The 19,409-nt window shown below is 45.3% G+C and overlaps 1 protein-coding gene across 4 annotated transcripts in view; it reads right to left on the reverse strand.

Annotated features, from left to right (window-relative positions):
* LOC147116394 (BTB/POZ domain-containing protein KCTD19-like) overlaps positions 1-19,409 on the reverse strand; it is a 188,987-nt gene that overhangs the window by 49,741 nt on the left and 119,837 nt on the right. The gene's annotated exons all lie outside the window — the stretch shown is intronic.

Here is a 19,409-nt window from a genome sequence, read left to right on the forward strand (position 1 = left end):
TGCAGGAAGGATGTTCCCAATGGCGGGGGAGTCCAGACCAGGGGTCACAGTCTAAGGATAAGGGGTAAGCCATTTAGGACAGGAATGAGGAGGAATTTCTTCACCCAGAGAGTGGTGAACCTGTGGAATTCTCTGCCACACAGGGCAGTTGAGGCCAATTCATTAAATATATTCAAGAAGGAGTTAGATATATTTCTTAAGGCTAAAGGGATCAAGGGATATAGGGAGAAGGCAGGAACAGGGTACTGAGTTTGGATGGTCAGCCACGATCTCATTGAATGGCGGAGCAGGCTCGAGGGGCCGAATGGCCTACTCCTGCTCCTATCTTCTATGTTTCTATGGCTAGCAGAATGGGCAGACAAGTGGCAGATGGAATTTAATACAGAGAAGTGTGAGGTGATGCATTTTGTCAGAATAAACAGGGAGAGGCAATATACACTTAATGGCACAGTTTTAAAGAGTGTGCAGGGACAGAGGGACCTGGGAGTTAATGTGCATAGGTCCCTGAAGGTGGCAGGACATATTGAGAGAGTGGTTAGCAAAGCATATGGGATCTTGGGCTTCATAAATAGAGGTATTGAGTACAAAAGTAGAGAAGTTATGCTGAACCTTTAAAAAGTGCTGGTTAGGCCACAGCTGGAAAATTGCATCCTGTTCTGGTCACCACACTTTAGGAAGGATGTGAAGGCCCTTGAGAGGGTGCAGAGGAGATTTACCAGAATGGTTCCGGGGATGTGGGATCTTAGCTACAAGGACAGGTTGGAGATGGTGGATTTTTTTTCAATATAGCAAAGGAGGTTGAGGGGTGATTTGATAGAGGTGTACAAGATTATGACGGATTTGGATCGGCTAAACGGTGAAAGGCTGTTCCCACTAGTTGATAGTACAAGGACTAGGGGACACAGATTTAAGGTTTTGGGCAAGAGATACAGGGGGGAATGTGAGGAAAAACTTTTTTATGCAGTGAGTGGTGAGGACCTGGAACTCACTGTCGACGGAAGTGGTGGAAGTGGAGACACTCAATATTTTCAAGGGGAGACTGGCTAGGCACTTGAGCGAAATAAACTTGCAGGACTACGGGGATAGAGCGGGGGAATGGCACTGACTGGATTGCTCTACAGAGAGCCAGCACAGACTTGATGGGCCAAATGGCCTCCTTCTGTGCTGTTATGAATCTGACAGCTGAAGGCACGGCTGCCAATGGTGGGGCGAAGGAAAATGGGGATGCACAAGAGGCAAGAATTGGATCAACGCAGAGGCCTTGGAGGGTTGTAGGGCTTGAGAAGGTTACAGAGATAAGGAGGGGCAAGGTCACTTTGAGTATGATCTGATAGCCATTACAGAGACGTGGTTGCAAGGTGACCAAGGTTGGGAACTGAATATTATGGGGTATTTGACATTTTGGAAGGATAGGCAAATAGAAAAAGTTGGTGGGATAGCTCTGTTAATAAAGGATGAGATCAATACAGTAGTGAGAAATGATCTTGGCTCGCAAGATCAAAATGTAGAATCAGTTTGGGTGGAGATAAATAATAAGGGAAAGAAGTCACTGGTGGAAGTAGTCTATAGGCCCCCTAACAGTAGCTACACTGTGGGACAGAGTATAAATCAAGAAATAATGGGGGCTTGTAAGAAAGGTACTGCAATAATCGTGGGTGATTTTAATCTTCATATAGATTGGACAAATCAAATTGGCAAAGGTAGCCTTGAGGACGAGTTCAGAGAGTGTATTCAGGACAGTTTTTTTAGAACAATACATTGTGGAACCAACCAGAGAACAGGCTATTTTAGATCTGGTAATGTGTAATGAGACAGGGTTAATTAATGATCTCATAATAAAGGATCCTCTAGGGAAGAGTCATCATAACATGATAGAATTTCACATTCAGTTTGAGGGTGAGAAATTTGGGTGTGAAACTAGTGTCTTAAACTTAAATAAAGGCAATTACAAGGGTATGATGTAGAGTTGGCTAACGTGGACTGGGAAAATAGATTAAAAGGTAAGATGGTAGATAAGCAGTGGCAGACTTTTAAGGAGATATTTCATAACTCTCAACAAAGCTATATTCCAGTGAGAGAGAAATACTCGACGAGAAGGATGAACCATCCGTGGTTTACTAAGGAAGTTAACGAGGGTATCAAATTGAAAGAAGAGGCATACAATGTTGCGAAGATCAGTGGTAGGCCAGAAGATTGGGAAACTTTTAGGGGGAAAAAATCGGTTGCAAAGCAACTAGTGCCCGGGCGCAGCACTGCCACTGCCTTCCACAAAATTCAGCGGGAGGTTAGCGGCGGTGCTAACCGTTAGCGCCCTGTGGCGCTGCGCCGCTGGCAATGACATCTTTGGTGTGCACAGTGCCTTGTCCGCGATCTTCAGTAGCGCCCCCTGACTTACCGCCGGCCGCTATGTCCAACGGGGTCAGGGGGGCCTACCTGCGGCCGGGGCGGTGCTATTTAAAGGCGAGGTGCCGGGCGGCCATTTTTGTTGCTGGCCACCTGCCAGCACCTGCCTCCGCTCCCGTCCTCCTGACCCGCCACCCCCCCCACCTTGCCGCGGAGTGCCAGCTGTGCTCCATGAGCCTGGCAATTCTCATGAGTGCCGGGCTCTTTTGCCAGCACTCCGATCCCCGGTGGCCCAACTGGGGAGGAAGGCCTGCAATACCGCAGCGCCATGATATTCCCTCTCAGCACCCCAAGAGGGAAGCGGGGCGCTTCCAGTAGTGCCCCACTTCCCTCTTGGGGCGCTACCAATCAATTTTGGCTGCGGGACCGCTAATTTTACCAGAGCGCTAAAAGTAACACCCTGGCGAAGTTAGCGCGCCAAGGGGGGCGCGACTCAATTTCCCCCTCTTAGAAACTTGCAAAGGATGACTAAAAAAAAGGAGAAAATAGATTATGAGAGTAAACTAGCAAGAAATAAAAAAAGATAGTAAGAGCTTCTACAAGTATATAAAAAGGAAGAGAGTAGCTAAAGTAAACATTGGTCCTTTAGAGGATGAAACTGGGGAATTAATAATCGGGAAACAAGGAAATGGCAGAGACTTTGAACAAATATTTTGTATCTGTCTTCACAGTAGAAGACACTAAAAGCATCCCAATAATAGTGGAAAATCAAGAGGCAAAAGGGAGGAAGGAACTTAAAACAATCACTCTCACTGGAGAAAAAGTACTAGGCAAACTAATGGGACTAAAGGCTGACAAGTCCCCTTGACCTGATGTCCTGCAGCCTCAGGTCTTAAAAGAAGTGGCTGCAGAGATAGTGAATACATTGGTTGTAATCTTCCAAAATTCCCTAGACTCTGGAAAGGTTCCAGCGGATTGGAAAACTGCAAATGTAATGTCCATATTCAATAAAGGAGGGAGACAGAAAGCAGGAAACTACAGGCCAGTTAGCCTATCATCTGTCATTGGGAAAATGCTAGAATCCATTATTAAGGAAGTACTAGCAAGACATTTAGAAAATCATAATACAATCAAGCAAAGTCAACATGGTTTTATGAAAGGGAAATCATGTTTGAGGATGTAATGAGCAGGGTGGATAAAGGGGAACCAGAAGATGTAGTGTATTTGGATTTCCAAAAGGCATCTGATAAGGTGCCATATAAAAGGTTACTGCACAAGGTAAGAGTTCATGGTGTTGGGGATAATATATTAGCATGGATAGAGGATTAGCTAACAAACAGAAATGAGAGTCGGGATAAATCGGTCATTTTCAGGTTGCCAAACTAACTAGTGGGGTGCCACAGGGATCAGTGCTGGGGCCTCAACTATTTACAATCTGTATTAATGACTTGGACGAAGGGACCGAGTGTACTGTAGCCAAATTTGCTGACGATACAAAGATAGGTGGGAAAGCAAGTTGTGAGGAGGACACAAAGGGCTCGAATTTCACAGGGCCGTGGAGGCGTGCGGAGTGTTGAAATTGCAAAACGATGCGGGCAGTCCCAACCCCACCTCCATCCCGCCTCCAAGCAATTTTCAATAAATCGTGTTTACTGCTCCCGTCTCCGTCCCGCCTCCAAGAGGCGGGATAGGCCCTTAAGAAGCACTAAATTGCCTCTATTATCCCATTTTGAAAGGCCAAGTGATTTTAACCCTTTTCCGATGTGAAGCACGCCTGCTCTGAAACACGACGGTGAAACCTGGTGGAAGCACAATTGGATTGCTCACTATTAGCTGCAGCTCCACCATTAAATAGAATATTTGATCAGCCATCATTTGCAGGTGGCAGGACTTTGTTGTCTCAGGTCTGGGGGAACTTTTAGAAGTTTCCACATCTGTGGAAGCTTGGAGCCTGATAATCTACATCCTAGGGTACTTAAGGAAGTGGTAGATGCATTGCTGATCATCTTCCAACATTCGATGGAATCTGGAACAGTACCCATGGATTGGAGGGTAGCTAATGTTACCCCACTATTCAAAAAAGGTGGTAGAGAGAAAATGGGGAATTACAGACCGGTAAGCCTGACATCGGTAGTGGGGAAAATGCTAGAGTCCATTATAAAAGATGTAATAGCAGAGTACTTGGAAAACAGTGACAGAATCGGACAAAGTCAACATGGATTTACAAAAGGTAAATCGTGCTTGACTACTGGAATTTTTTGAGGATGTAACTGGTAGAATAGATAAGGGAGAACCAGTGGATGTGGTGTATTTGGACTTTCAGAAGGCTTTCGATAAGGTCCCGCATAAGAGATTAGCGTGTAAAGTTAAGGCACATGGGATTGGGGGCAAGGTATTGACTTGGATAGAGAACTGGTTGGCAGACAAAAAGCAAAGAGTTGGAATAAACGGGTCTTTTTCCGAGTGGCAGGCAGTGACTAGTGGGGTACCGCAGGGATCGGTCCTTGGACCCCGGCTATTCACAATATATATTAATGATCTAGACAAGGGAACTAGATGTAATATCTCCAAATTTGCAGACAACACAAAGCTGGGTGGGCATGTATGCTGTGAGGAGGATGCCGAGAAACTCCTGGATGATTTGGACAGGTTGGGTGATTGGGCAAAAGCATGGCAGATGCAATATAATGTGGATAAATGTGAGGTTATCCACTTTGGTGGCAAAAACAGGAAGGCAGATTATTATCTGAATGGCAATAGATTGGGAGAAGGGGAAGTGCACCGAGACCTGGGTGTCCTTGTGCACCAGTCGCTGAAGGTAAGCATGCAGGTGCAGTAGGCGGTTAAGAAGGCAAATGGTATGTTGGCCTTCGTAGCGAGAGGGTTTGAGTACAGGAACAAGGATGTCTTGCTGCAGTTATACAGCGCCTTGGTGAGACCACATCTTGAGTATTGTGTGCAGTTTTGGTTGCCTTATCTGAGGAAGGATGTTCTTGCCATGGAAGGAGTTCAGCGAAGATTCACCAGGCTGATAACTGGGATGGCAGGAATGACGTATGAGGAGAGACTAGGTCGATTGGGCTTGTACTCGCTGGAGCTTAGAAAAATGAGAGGGGAACTCATTGAAACTTATAAAATTCTGACTGGACTGGACAGACTAGATGCAGGAAGGATGTTCCCGATGCTCATGGAGTCCAGAACCAGGGGTCACAGTCTAAGGATAAGGGGTAAGCCATTTAGGACAGAAATGAGGAGGAATTTCTTCACCCAGAGAGTGGTGAACCTGTGGAATTCTCTACCACAGAAGGCAGTAGAGGCCAATACATTAAATGTATTCAAGAAGGAGTTGGATATATTTCTTAAGGCTAAAGGGATCAAGGGGTATGGGGAGAAAGCAGGGACTGGGTACTGATCAGCCACGATCTCATTAAATGGCGGAGCAGGCTCGAGGGGCCGAATGGCCTACTCCTGCTCCTATCTTCTATGTTTCTATGACACCCATCTCCAGTGTGACCTCCTGGGAAACCCCTCGCGCCACCTTGACTGAGCGCTTCCTCAACTGAGGCATATACCAAGTAATCCTAAGCCCTCAATGTGGAAGTCCCATTAGCGAAATGACACACGCCACAACTACAGCAGTAGCTATCAGATTTTTTATTTATCTGATGGCTTCTTAACATTAAACATCAAATTTCACCCAAGTGACTACTCTTGTGACTATTTGTGCAGTATCTTTCTCTTACGCGTGCTCCTACGTGGTGCTTCCCCTGTGGCTTCAGCAGATGTGGAGGCCCCTTGCTCACTTTCTTGCTGCTCCTGTCTCGACACCTTTGGTGAGTGTCCTCTGGGGTTGCGAACCTGTGAGGGCTCGCCAACAGTCTGCTGCTCCTGCGGCTGTGCAGGGGTTGAGACGCCAATCTCAGTTGGGTGTGAACTCTGACCGAGGGCTCTGCAGTGGCATGGAAGTGTGAGCGCTTGGAGAGGAGCCCCCACTTCCTTGATGTCTGCCACCAACTTCCCTCTCATGGGTCAGGTCCCCCTCAGTGCTTGCAAATGGCTTGAGAGCACCTTGCTGCACATCAGGGGGGCCATGGGGACCCGTATCTGCACTGGCAGTCCTACTTAGAAGGACTTCCATGAAGGTCTGGTTTCTCTGTTCAATAGATGACCATCGCTCCTCCAGAGATGTCATTCTATTCAGAACACTCACCATGTTTTCTGCACTCTGGCGACTTATCACCTCCATGGTGGTTGCCATCCTTTCCATGGTGATGTGTTCATGCGCCAATGACTCCACAAAGGCTCTGCTCATGTTCGCAATGGACTCCTCCATTCGCTCCACACTCGCAGCGACCCTGGAGACAAAACCTGCCAGAGACTCCTGCATCTGTTCCTGGAGTTCCAGCACCGCTGATCTTGTGGATGGACCCAGAGGCAGAGGGTCGACATGCAGCTGAGCCAAGCTGGCAGAGTCCTGCGCCCTCTGACGAGGACTCTCCACTGCTGTCCCTGTCTCCACCATCTGCTGATGCTCACTTGTAAGCTGTGATACACCAGGTGACAACACTACTCTATCTCGCGAAGGTCCCACCGAGGTGTGAGTGTCTGCGCTGGTGCTGGGTGCGCTGAATTCTGCTGGCGCTGCGCCCTCAGAGGTTGCAGCTTCCTCTGAAGAGTCTGGATGCTCAGGTTCTTCCTCCTGGCTAGTGGGGACGGGTGCTTGCGATGGTCCTGTGGGGTCGTAAAGGAAAGAGTCAGAGATGTGATGCCAAGGTTACATGCACATTGCATATGATCATAAGTCCATTTGTTAGAGCTTCAGAATCATTATCAGCGACTCATGCATTGTCAATGAGAGAGATGGAAAACTATTCTGTCACCAGCTTGCTGTGATACACCCGTCTGTCCGTCCCCCACTTGCGCATTGTCCTCAACTCCCACGATCTCCAGGGCCATCTCCTCCCAGGGGGTGACTGGGCTACTGAGGGTGGCCCTTCTCCTGTCCTCGCTCTTTCCCTCTTATTGTGAGCTCTCTTTTCCTGCAATGAGGGAGACAAGTGGAGTTTGAGTGAGAATGAAGGAGTGAATGTAGAGAATCCATAGCATAGATGCTTAGAAGGAGACAAAGATGGAGTGAGGTGGCAAGACCAAGGGCCCTCCCTGTCTGTTGTAAGTTGTTTTTATAGCATCACAGTTATAGGGAGTGTGAGGGCTTCATAGTCGAATAGTTAGGTGAATGTGACCATAGAGAGAGAGAGGGAATGGGTAAGGGTTCATGGATGTCAGTGTCAAGTGGGATGTGAAGGAAGAGATTGCTAAAGCTGAGTGCTGGTGAGGAGAGGCAATGGGGATCAGATTGAGAGTGATGGGAATGTCATACTCACTTTTCAGTGCGCAGAAGGTCATGAAACCTCTCCCTGCACTGAAGCCAGGTTCTGCGGGTTATCGACAAAGAGTTGACCTCCTGGGCCACCTGGATCCACACAGCCTTGGTCTGCTGGGGAGACTTCTTCCTCCCTGAAGAAGGGTAGAACACCTCTTTATTGGCTCTTGCTCCCTCCACTAGAGCTTGCAGGGCAACATCATCAAACCTGGGAGCAGACCTAGGTCTCTCGCTGGTCATTCTGCCTCCGGGTCCCTCTAACATCAAAGGCCAAAAGGTTGGCAGTCTGCAGAAGAAGCAAGGCTTGTTGCAGACCTTAAATGCAGCAACAATGATGACGTCATCGGAGGCGAGTTTCAGACTGAAAAAACTAATTGGGCCATGGGTTCCCACATGCTGGAACTCAATTGCCCACTTAAGTTAAAATCGCATCATTCTCCCACATCGATTTAGAATTGGGTGGCTAACACGAAAAGCAGATTACACGACCCCAGCCCGCCCCAGTAACAAAATCGAGCCCAAAGAGTCTGCCAAGGGATATAGATAGGTTAAGTGAGTGGGCAAAAATTTGGCAGATGGCGTATAATGTGGGAAAATGTGAGGTTATCCACTTTGGTAGGAAGAATAGAAAAGCTAAATATTATTTAAATGGAGAGAGACTACAGGATGTTGTGGTACAGAGGGATCTGGGTGTCCTTGTACATGAAACACAAAAAGTTAGCATGCAGGTACAGCAAGTAATTAGGAAGGCAAATGGAATGTTGGCCTTTATTGCAAGGGGGAATAGAGTATAAAAGTAGGGAAGTCTTGCTACAACTGTACAGGGCGTTGGTGAGACCACACCTGGAGTACTGCGTACACAGTTTTGGTCTCCTTATTTAAGGAGGGATATACTTGCATTAGAGGCAGTTCAGAGAAGGTTCACTAGGTTGATTCCTGGGATTAAGGGATTGGTTGTCTTACGGGGAAAGGTTGAGCAGGTTGGGCCGATACTCATTGGAGTTTAGAAGAATGAAAGGTGATCTTATTGAAACATATAAGATTCTGAGGAGGCATGACAGGGTTATTTGCTGAGAGGATGTTTCCCCACATGGGGGAATCTAGAATTAGGGGTCATAGTTCCAGAATAAGGGGTCGCCCATTTAAGACGGAGATGAGGAGGAATTTCTTCTCTCAGAGGGTTGTGAATCTTTGGAATTCTCCAGCCCAGAGAGCTGTGGAGGCTGACTCATTGAATATATTCAAGGTTGAAGTAGATTTTTGAACTACAGGGGAGTCAAGGGTTATGGGGAACAGGCAGAAAAGTGGAGTTGAGGCCCAGATCAGATCAGCCATGATCTTACTGAATGATGGAGCAGGCTCGAGGAGCCGAATGGCCTACTCCTATTTCTTATGTTTGAGTTTCTCTTATAATGCACCGAAAACAAATGTCTGATAATTCTTAATTTGGATAAAAGAAATTGCAAATGTTATTTGTATATGTGCATCTGCATGTAAGTGCTTGTGTGTTAGGATGTGTCTGTTTAAACAGGTCTTGTTCTGATCCAGGGAACTGAGTGCTTACTTTAACAAATAAAACAATTTCATACCTTATTTAATGAAATAAGCCATTAACCTTGTTTTAGATTAGAGGCTGTATCCTTTAATAAACCTCACCTTTCAGAGTTTGTTAAAATCCAGAAATTTGAAACATACAGTCAATCTTGATTTTTTTCAAACTTCCTCCATTTTCTCATTAAGTTCTTTGAACATAAATAGAAGTTTTCTAGTACTGCTTATTTTCAAAGGATTGTCACCATCTTTGTTCATTTGAATGCTGGAATAATGTATTATCTGTGTTGCATGATACTGTTTCTTTGTCAGAAAGCAGCAATTATCTATTTATACTTAATGATGGCACTGTTCATGATGAGATAGCAGCTGAAAATATCAGTTAGCATAATGCATTTAATAGGACGACTACCATGCACACTGAGTAACATACACAGACCTTCAACAAAGACTTCTGCACTAGATAGTGTATTATAAACGATGTATATACATCAAATATAAACTGTTAACAGTTGATGTTAGTAATTGGAATCTGATAGAGAGGAGGCATGGCAATTTAATTGGTGCAAACTTTTTAAAGGATCACATTTGATTCTTCATCTGACAGGAAATGATAGTGAACATTGTTCTTTGCCTTTATAGGAATCCTTACAAAGTTTACATCTATATTTCACAAGATGCAAAGATAATTACACCACGAAGGCCAATCAACCCATCTTAATTTAACCATCTAGAAAAATCTTACAGTCAGCATCTAATTGTTGCTTCAGTGATTAAGAGTTCTTGCCTCCACTACATGCATTGATCACTTTGTGTGAAAGAAACTTCCTGAAATTAACCTGTGTCCTACTCTTGCAATTTAAAGTAATATTCCCTTAACTATCCTGTATAACACTGTAAAATCACCTCTCAGATGCCGCATTTCCATTAGAGCAGAGGCTGGTGTCGGGAGCAGTGAGACCGGAGACCCAGTGATTATTTAAACTCACTTTCGCGGGCTTTCTTTGCAGAGGCTGGTGTCGGGAGCAGTGAGACCGGAGACCCAGTGAGTATTTAAACTCACTTTCGCGGGCTTCCTTTGCAGAGGCTTACCAATCTCAGACCGGCGGCAGCGTCAGGAGGGAGCAGCTGATTGGGTGAGTACGGCCAGGGAGTATTTATACTACTCTATAGTTTGACAGTTAAGGTTCATAGTTTATAAAGTTTAGAAGATTATAATTTTTTTGTGGTTATAGTTTCTAGTGCTAGTAACCAAGGGCCCTTGAGTATATCATTTCATTGTAGTGTAATTGGTGGTATTGATTTGATTTAAGTTAATTTAAATTAATTGAAGGGCAAGTCATGGCAGGACAGCTCGGTGCCGTGGTATGCTCCTCCTGCACTATGTGGGAAATCAGGGACACTTCCTGTGTCTCTGACGACCATGTGTGTAGGAAATGTGTCCAGCTGCAGCTACTGGCAGACCGCATTGCGGTGCAGGAGCTGCGAATGGATACATACTGGAGCATTCGCGATGCTGAGGACATCATGGATAGCACGTTTAATGAGTTGGTCACACCGCAGGTAAAGGTTGCACAGGCAGGAAGGGAATGGGTGACCGCCAGGCAGAGTAGTAGGCGCAGGCAGTTAGTGCAGGGGTCCCCTGTGGCCAGCCCCCTCTCAAACAGATATACCGCTTTGGATATTGTTGGGGGGGATGGTTTATCGGGGGAAGATCAACTTCCTGGCACCGTGGGTGGTTCTGCTGCACAGGACAGGAGGAAAAAGAGTGGGAGAGCTATAGTAATAGGGGATTCTATTGTAAGGGGAATAGATAGGCGTTTCTGCAGCCGCAAATGAGACTCCAGGATGGTATGTTACCTCCCTGGTGCGAGGGTCAAGGATGTCTCGGAGCGGCTGCAGAGCATTCTGGAGGGGGAGGGGGAGCAGCCAGTTGTCGCGGTACATATAGGTACCAACGATACAGGTAAAACCGGGACGAGGTCCTAAAAGCTGAATATCGGGAGTTAGGAGGTAAATTAAAAAATAGGACCTCAAAGGTAGTAATCTCAGGATTGCTGCCAGTGCCACGTGCTAGTCAGAGTAGAAATAGAAGGATATTTCAGCTGAATACGTGGCTAGAGGAATGGTGCAAGGGGGAGGGTTCAAATTCCTGGGACATTGGAACCAGTTCTGGGGGAGGTGGGACCAGTACAAACTGGACGGTTTGCACCTGGGCAGGACCGGGACCCTGTCCTAGGGGGAGTGTTTGCCAGTGCTGTTGGGGAGGGTTTAAACTAAAATGGCAGGGGGTTGGGAACCTGTGCAGGGAGACAGAGGAATGGGAAACAAGGATAGAAGCAAAAGACAGGAAGGAGAAAAGCAAAAGTGGCAGGCAGAGAAGTCAAGGGTTTAAATCAAACATGGCCACAGTAAATAATAGTTCTAAAAGGTCTAAGAGTGTTAAAAAAACAAGCCTGAATGCTTTCTGTCTTAATGCAAGGAGCATTCGTAATAAGGTGGATGAATTAACTGCGCAAATAGATGTAAATGGATATGATATGATTGGGATTATGGAAACATGGCTCCAGGGTGACCAAGGCTGGGAAATCAACATCCAGGAGTATTCAATATTCAGGAAAGACAGGCAAAAAGGAAAAGGAGGTGGGGTAGCGTTGCTGGTTAAAGAGGAGTTTAACACAATAGTAAGGAAGGATATTAGCTCTGATGATGTGGAATCTGTATGGGTAGAGCTGAGAAATACCAAGGGACAGAAAATGTTAGTGGGAGTTGTATACAGACCCCCAAACAGTAATGCCGAGGTTGGGGATGGCATTAAACAGGAAATTAGAGATGCGTACAATAAGGGCACAGCAGTTATCATGGGTGACTTTAATCTACATATAGTGTAAATTGGGCTAACCAAATTAGTAACAATACCGTGGAGGAATTATTCCTGGAGTGTATAAGGGATGGTTTCCTGGGCCAATATGTCGAGGAACCAACTAGAGATCGGGCCATCTTAGACTGGGTATTATGTAATGAGAAAGGGTTAATTAGCAATCTTGTTGTGCGAGGTCCCTTGGGGCGCAGCGATCATAATATGATAGAATTCTTCATTAAGATGGAGAGTGAAGTACTTGACTCAAAGACTAGGGTCCTGAATTTAAATAAAGGAAACTACGATGGTATGAGGCACGAGTTGGGTAGGATGGATTGGGGAATGTTACTTAAAGGGTTGACAGTGGATAGGCAATGGCAAACATTTAAAGATCGCATGGATAAACTACAGAATCTGTTCATCCCTGTTTGGCATAAAAATAAAACAAAAAAGGTGACTCAACCGTGGCTAACAAGGGAAATTAGGAGAGGACATATAAATTGGCCAGAAAAAGCAGCAAACCTGAGGATTGGGAGCAGTTTAGGATTCAGCAAAGGAGGACAAAGGGATTAATTAAGAGGGGGAAAATAGAGTATGAGAGTAAGCTTTCAGGGAACATAAAAACTGACTCTAAAAGCATCTATAGATATGTGAAGAGAAAAAGATTGGTGAAGTCAAGCGTACGTCCCTTGCAGTCAGAATCAGGGGAATTTATCATGGGGAACAAAGAAATGGCAGACCAATTAAATACATACTTTGGTTCTGTCTTCACAAAGGAGGACACAAATAACCTCCCAGAGATGTCGGGGAACATAAGGTCTAATGAGAGGGAGGAACTGAATGAAATCAGTATTTGTAGGGAAATGGTGTTAAGGAAATTGACTGGATTGAAGGCCGATAAATCCCCAGGGCCTGATAATCTACATCCTAGGGTACTTAAGGAAGTGGCCCTAGAAATAGTAGATGCATTGCTGGTCATCTTCCAAAATTCTATAGATTCTGGAACAGTTCCCATGGATTGGAGGGTAGCTAATGTTACCCCACTATTCAAAAAAGGTGGTAGAGAGAAAACGGGGAATTACAGACCGGTAAGCTTGACATCGGTAGTGGGGAAAATGCTAGAGTCCATTATAAAGGATGTAATAGCAGAGCACTTGGAAAACAGTGACAGGATCGGACAAAGCCAACATGGATTTACAAAAGGTAAATCATGCTTGACTAATCTACTGGAATTTTTTGAGGATGTAACTGGTAGAATAGATAAGGGAGAACCAGTGGATGTGGTGTATTTGGACTTTCAGAAGGCTTTCGATAAGATCCCGCATAAGAGATTAGCGTGTAAAGTTAAAGCACATGGGATTGGGGGCAAGGTACTGACTTGGATAGAGAACTGGCTGGCAGACAGGAAGCAAAGAGTTGGAATAAACGTCTCTTTTTCCGAGTGGCAGGCAGTGACTAGTGGGGTACCGCAGGGATCAGTGCTAGGACCCCAGCTATTCACAATATATATTAATGATCTAGACGAGGGAACTAGATGTAATATCTCCAAGTTTGCAGACGACACAAAGCTGGGTGGGCGTGTGTGCTGTGAGAAGGATGCCGAGAAACTCCAGTATGATTTGGACAGGTTGGGTGATTGGGCAGATGTATAGCCGATGCAGTATAATGTGGATAAATGCTAGGTTATCCACTTTGGTGGCAAAAACAGGAAGGCACATTATTATCTGAACGGCAATAGATTGGGAGAAGGGGAAGTGCAACGAGACCTGGGCGTCCTTGTGCACCAGTCGCTGAAGGTAAGCATGCAAGTGCAGCAGGCGGTTAAGAAGGCAAATGGTATGTTGGCCTTCATAGCGAGAGGATTCGAGTACAGGAACAAAGATGTCTTGCTGCACTTGTACAGGGCCTTGGTGAGACCACACCTTGAGTATTGTATGCAGTTTTGGTCGCCTTATCTGAGGAAGGATGTTCTTGCCATGGAGGGAGTGCAGCGAAGATTCACCAGACTGATACTGGGATGGCAGGAATGACGTATGAGGAGAGATTGGGTCAATTGGGCTTATACTCACTGGAGTTTAGAAGAATGAGAGGGGATCGCATTGAAACTTGTAAAATTCTAACAGGACTAGACAAACTAGATGCAGGAAGGATGTTCCCGATGGTGGAGGAGTCCGGAACCAGGGGTCACAGTCTAAAGATAAGGGGTAAGCCATTTAGGACAGAGATGAGAAGGAATTTCTTCACCCAGAGAGTGGTGAACCTGTGGAATTCTCTACCACAGAAGGCAGTTGAGGCCAATTCATTAAATATATTCAAGAAGGAGTTAGATATATTTCTTAAGGCTAAAGGGAGCAAGGGATATGGGGAGAAGGTAGGGACAGGGTACTGAGTCTGGATGATCAGCCATGATCTCATTGAATGGCGGAGCAGGCTCGAGGGGCCGAATGGCCTACTCCTGCTCCTATCTTCTATGTTTTCTATGTTTTCTCATTACTCAGACATTTGATACTAGGGGACTGTCTTGTGGCTCGTCTCTACACTGCTCCAGTGCTTGAATGTCTCCTTTGAGTAGCAGCATCCAGAACTGGACACAGTACTCAAGGTATGGTCTGACTAAAGCAGTCGTTTAATCATGACTTCTTTTGCTATATGGTTCAATACTCTATCTCGACTCAATTTTTTCTCCCTTTGTCCAGTCTCTTCCCACCTATATCCGCGACTCTTTCGACAGCCTCCACCACCAACAGTTTCCAGTCCCTAACCGTCTCCTTTTCATGGACGTCCAATCCCTATACACCTACATCCCCCAACAGTGGCCTAACCAGTCCAAAGTTCTCTCAAGTCAGGAACCGTTCCTTTAGATTGGAAAATTACACGTCACTCTGTTATTTAAGAATGGCGAGAGAGGGAAACCAGGGACTTCCAGACCAGATAGCCTAATATCTGTTGTCGGGAAATTGCTAGAGTCTATAATTAAGGATGGGGTGGCTGCACGCCTCAAAAATCTTCAGTTGATCAGAGAGAGCTAGCATGGATTTGTGAAAGGTAGGTCATGCCTGACAAACCTGACTGAATTTTTTGAGGAGGTGACTAAAGTAGTGGACAGGGGAATGTCTGGATGTTATTTATACAGACTTCTTGAAGGCATTTGATAAAGTACCACATATGAGACTGTTAATTAAGGTAGAAGCCCACGGAATTGAGAGTAAATTATTGACCCGGTTAGGAAATTGGCTGAGCGGCAGGAGACAGGCAATAGGTATAACGGGTAGGTACTCAAATTGGCAGGAGGTGACTAGTGGAGTCCCGCAGAGATCTGTGTTGGGGGTCTCAACTATTCACAGTATTTATTAACGACTTAGATGATGGCATAGAAAGTCATATATCCAAAACTGTCGATGGCACAAAGATAGGTGGAATTTTAGGCAGTGTAGATGGAAGCATAAAATTACAAAGGGATATTAATAGATTAAGTGAACGGGCAAAACTGTGGCAAATGGATTTCAATGTAGACAAATGTGAGGTCATCCACTTTGGACCTAAAAAGAATAGAACAGGGTATTTGCTAAATGGTGAAAAGCTAAAAACAGTGGAGATCCAAAGAGACCTGGGGGTCCAGGTACATAGATCGTTAAAATGTCATGAACAGGTACAGAAAATAATTTAAAAGGCTAATGGAATGCTGGACTTTATATCTAGAGGAATAGAATACAAAGCGATAGAAGTTATGCTGCAGCTACACAAAACCCTGGTTAGACCACACCTAGAGTATTGTGAGCAGTTCTGGGCACCACACCTTAGGAAGGATATATTGGCCTTGGAGGGATTGCAGAGTAGTTTTACGAGAATGATACCTGGACTTCAAGGGTTAAGTTATGAGGAGCAATTATATAAATTAGGGTTGTATTCCCTATTCACAGCGTCGGCGGGAAACTCGAGCGGCAGAGCGGGGCTATAAAAGGCCCCAGAGACCAGGTAAGGCGTACCAGTCTCCGAACTCGGAACTCGGAGGGAAGGAGAGAGGTAAAAAATAATCGAAGTGTGACGTCACCAGAAAGCGGGTAAGTGATTGGTTGGTAAGTATTTCTCTCTTTTTTAAACTTAAACTCTGTGGTTTATAGTCTCTAAGGTGCGATATTCATCATCTAGAATCGGGGCAGAGGGTATTTAAAAATAATATTAATAAATTTAATTAATTACATAGAATGGGAGATCAGGTGATGTGTTGCTGCTGCAATATGTGGGAGCTGGTGAACACCATTGATGCTCACGGTGATCACATTTGCAGTAAGTGTTGGCTGCTCGAGGAATTCCGGCTCCGTGTTGAAGAGCTAGAGTCCGAGCTTCAAACACTGAGACACATCAGGGAGGGGGAGAGTTACCTGGACTCTGTATCAGGAGGTAGTCACACCAATTAGATTAATTAATTCAGATGTAGTCCGTGGCCAGGGTCAGGAAGGTGTGACTGGAAGTGAGGCAGGTACGGGGATCCAGGAGGTAGTGTTGGAGGAGCCGCAGCCCTTGCTCTTGTCCAACAGGTTTGAGGCTCTTACTCCCTGTGAGGATGGGAAAAGGGATTGCGGGGAGGATAAGCAACCTGGCCACAGCACCGTGGAGCGGGGGGCCATTCAAGTGGGGGGAGTTAAAAGAAATGTTGTAGTGGTACGGGATAGTATCGTTAGGGGGATAGATAGAGTTCTTTGCAGCCGAGAGCGAGAGTCCCGAAGGCTGTGTTGCCTGCCCGGTGCCAGGGTTAAGGACATCTCCTCTGGGCTGGAGAGAAACTTGGAGTGGGAGGGGGAGGATCCAGTTGTCGTGGTCCATGTTGGTACCAACGACATAGATAGGACAAGGAAGGAGGTTCTGGTGAGGGAGTTTGAGCAGCTAGGGGCCAAATTAAAAAGCAGAACCACAAGGGTAATAATCTCTGGATTACTACCTGAGCCACCTGCAAATTTGGCTAGGGTAAATAAAATTAGAGAGTTAAATGCGTGGCTCAAAGACTGGTGTGGGAGAAATGGGTTTTGCTTCCTGGGACACTGGCATCAGTACTGGGACAGGAGAGAGCTGTTCCGTTGGGACAGACTTCACTTGGCCAGTGCTGGGACTAGAATCCTGGCGAATCGAATAACTAGGGCTGTAGAGAGGGCTTTAAACTAATTAGTGGGGGGGAGGTTTTAAGAGAGCGAAAAATAAAAATGACAGCGGAGAAGGCAATAGAGCAAGGTAGCATAAGAAATAGGAGCAGGAGTAGGCCAATCGGCCCCTCGAGCCTGCTCCGCCATTCATTAAGATCATGGCTGAACTGATCCTAACCGCCAATCTACTATCACAGAACCATGTCCTGAATCTAACAGAATTAGACACACGAAATAGGAGCAGGATCAGGCTACACGGCCCCTGGGCCTGCTCCGCTACCCACAGGGCCATGACCGATCCGAACCTAGACTCATGTCCAAATTCCTGCCCGCGCCCCGTAACCCTTAATTCCCTTTACTTCTAGGAAACTGTCTATTTCTGTTTTAAATTTATGTAATGATGTAGCTTCTACAGCTTTTTGGGGCAGCATATTCCATGGACCTACCACCCTCTGAGTGAAGTAGTTCCTCCTCATCTCAGTTTTGAAAGAGCAGCCCCTTATTCTAAGACTATGCCCCCTAGTTCTAGTTTCACCCATCATCGGGAACATCCTCCCCGCATCCACCCGATCCAACCCCTTCACAATCTTATATGTTTCAATAAGATCGCCTCTCATTCTTCTGAACTCCAATGAGTAGAGTCCCAATCTACTCAACCTCTCCTCATATGTCCATTCCCTCATCCCCGGGATTAACCGAGTGAACCTTCTTTGTACTGACTCGAGAGCAAGTATGTCTTTTCTTAAGTATGGACACCAAAACTGTATGCAGTATTCCAGGTGCGGTCTCACCAATACCTTGTACAACTGAAGCAATACCTCCCTATTTTTATATTCTATCCCCCTAGCAATGAAAGCCAACATTCCATTGGCCTTCACTTGCTGCACCTGCATACTAACCTTTTGAGTTTCGTGCACCAGGACCGATGTGGGGGAATTAAAAACCAGAGTGTGACAGGAAGGGACAGAATGTATAATGATAAAGGTAAAGTAGTAAAAGGGGTAAAAGCAGGAATAAATTGTCAGAAAACATATTTGAAAGTTCTTTATCTGAATGCACGCAGCATTCGTAACAAAATTGACGAGTTGACGGTGCAAATAACTACACATGGGTATGATCTGGTGGCCATTACGGAAACATGGCTGCAAGATAATCATGACTGGGAACTAAACATACAAGGGTATTTGACAATTAGGAAGGACAGACAGGAAGGAAAGGGAGGTGGGGTTGCTATGTTAATCAAGGATGGAATCACTGCAATAGTCAGAAATGATATTGGGTCAAAGGATCAGGATAGTGAAACAGTTTGGGTGGAGATAAGGAATAATAAGGGGAAAAAGTCACTAGTGGGCGTAGTCTATAGGCCTAACAGTTGCAACTCTGTTGGTCGGAGTATAAATCAGGAAATAGTTGGGGCTTGTAATAAGGGAACAGCTATAATCATGGGGGATTTTAACTTTCATATTGACTGGACTAATCAAATTGGCCATTGCAGCTTTGAGGAAGAGTTCATAGAGTGTATTAGGGACGGGTTCCTTGAGCAGTATGTAACTGAACCAACCAGGGGGCAGGCAATCTTAGATCTGGTCCTGTGTAATGAGACAGGATTAATAAAAAATGTCCTAGTAAAGGATCCCCTTGGAATGAGTTACCATAATATGGTTGCATTCCAAATTCAGTTTGAGGGTGAGAGAGTTGGATCTCAAACCAGCGTACTAAGCTTAAATAAAGGAGACTATGAAGGTATGAGAGTAGAATTGACTAAAGTGGACTGGGAAAACAGATTAAAGTGTAAGATGATACAAGAGCAGTGGTCTACATTCAAGGAGATATTTCACATCTTTCAAGATAAATATATTCCACTGAGGAAAAAGGGGAGTAAAAGAAAAGACAGCCATCCGTGGCTTAGTAAAGTAATAAAGGATAGTATTCGACTGAAAACAAGGGCATATAAAGTAGCCAAATCTAGTGGGAGGATAGAAGATTGGGAAGCATTTAAAAGCCAGCAAACAATAACTAAAAGATTAATTAAGAAAGGGAAGATAGATTATGAAAGTAAACTAGCAAAAAATATAAAAACAGATAGCAAGAGTTTCTACAGCTATATAAAAAGAAAAAGGGTGGCTGAAGTAAA

The sequence above is a fragment of the Somniosus microcephalus genome, chromosome 6 (genome assembly GCF_052327205.1).
Source record: "Somniosus microcephalus isolate GS21.2 chromosome 6, FLI_Smic_1.0, whole genome shotgun sequence".
NCBI classification, from domain to species: domain Eukaryota; kingdom Metazoa; phylum Chordata; class Chondrichthyes; order Squaliformes; family Somniosidae; genus Somniosus; species Somniosus microcephalus.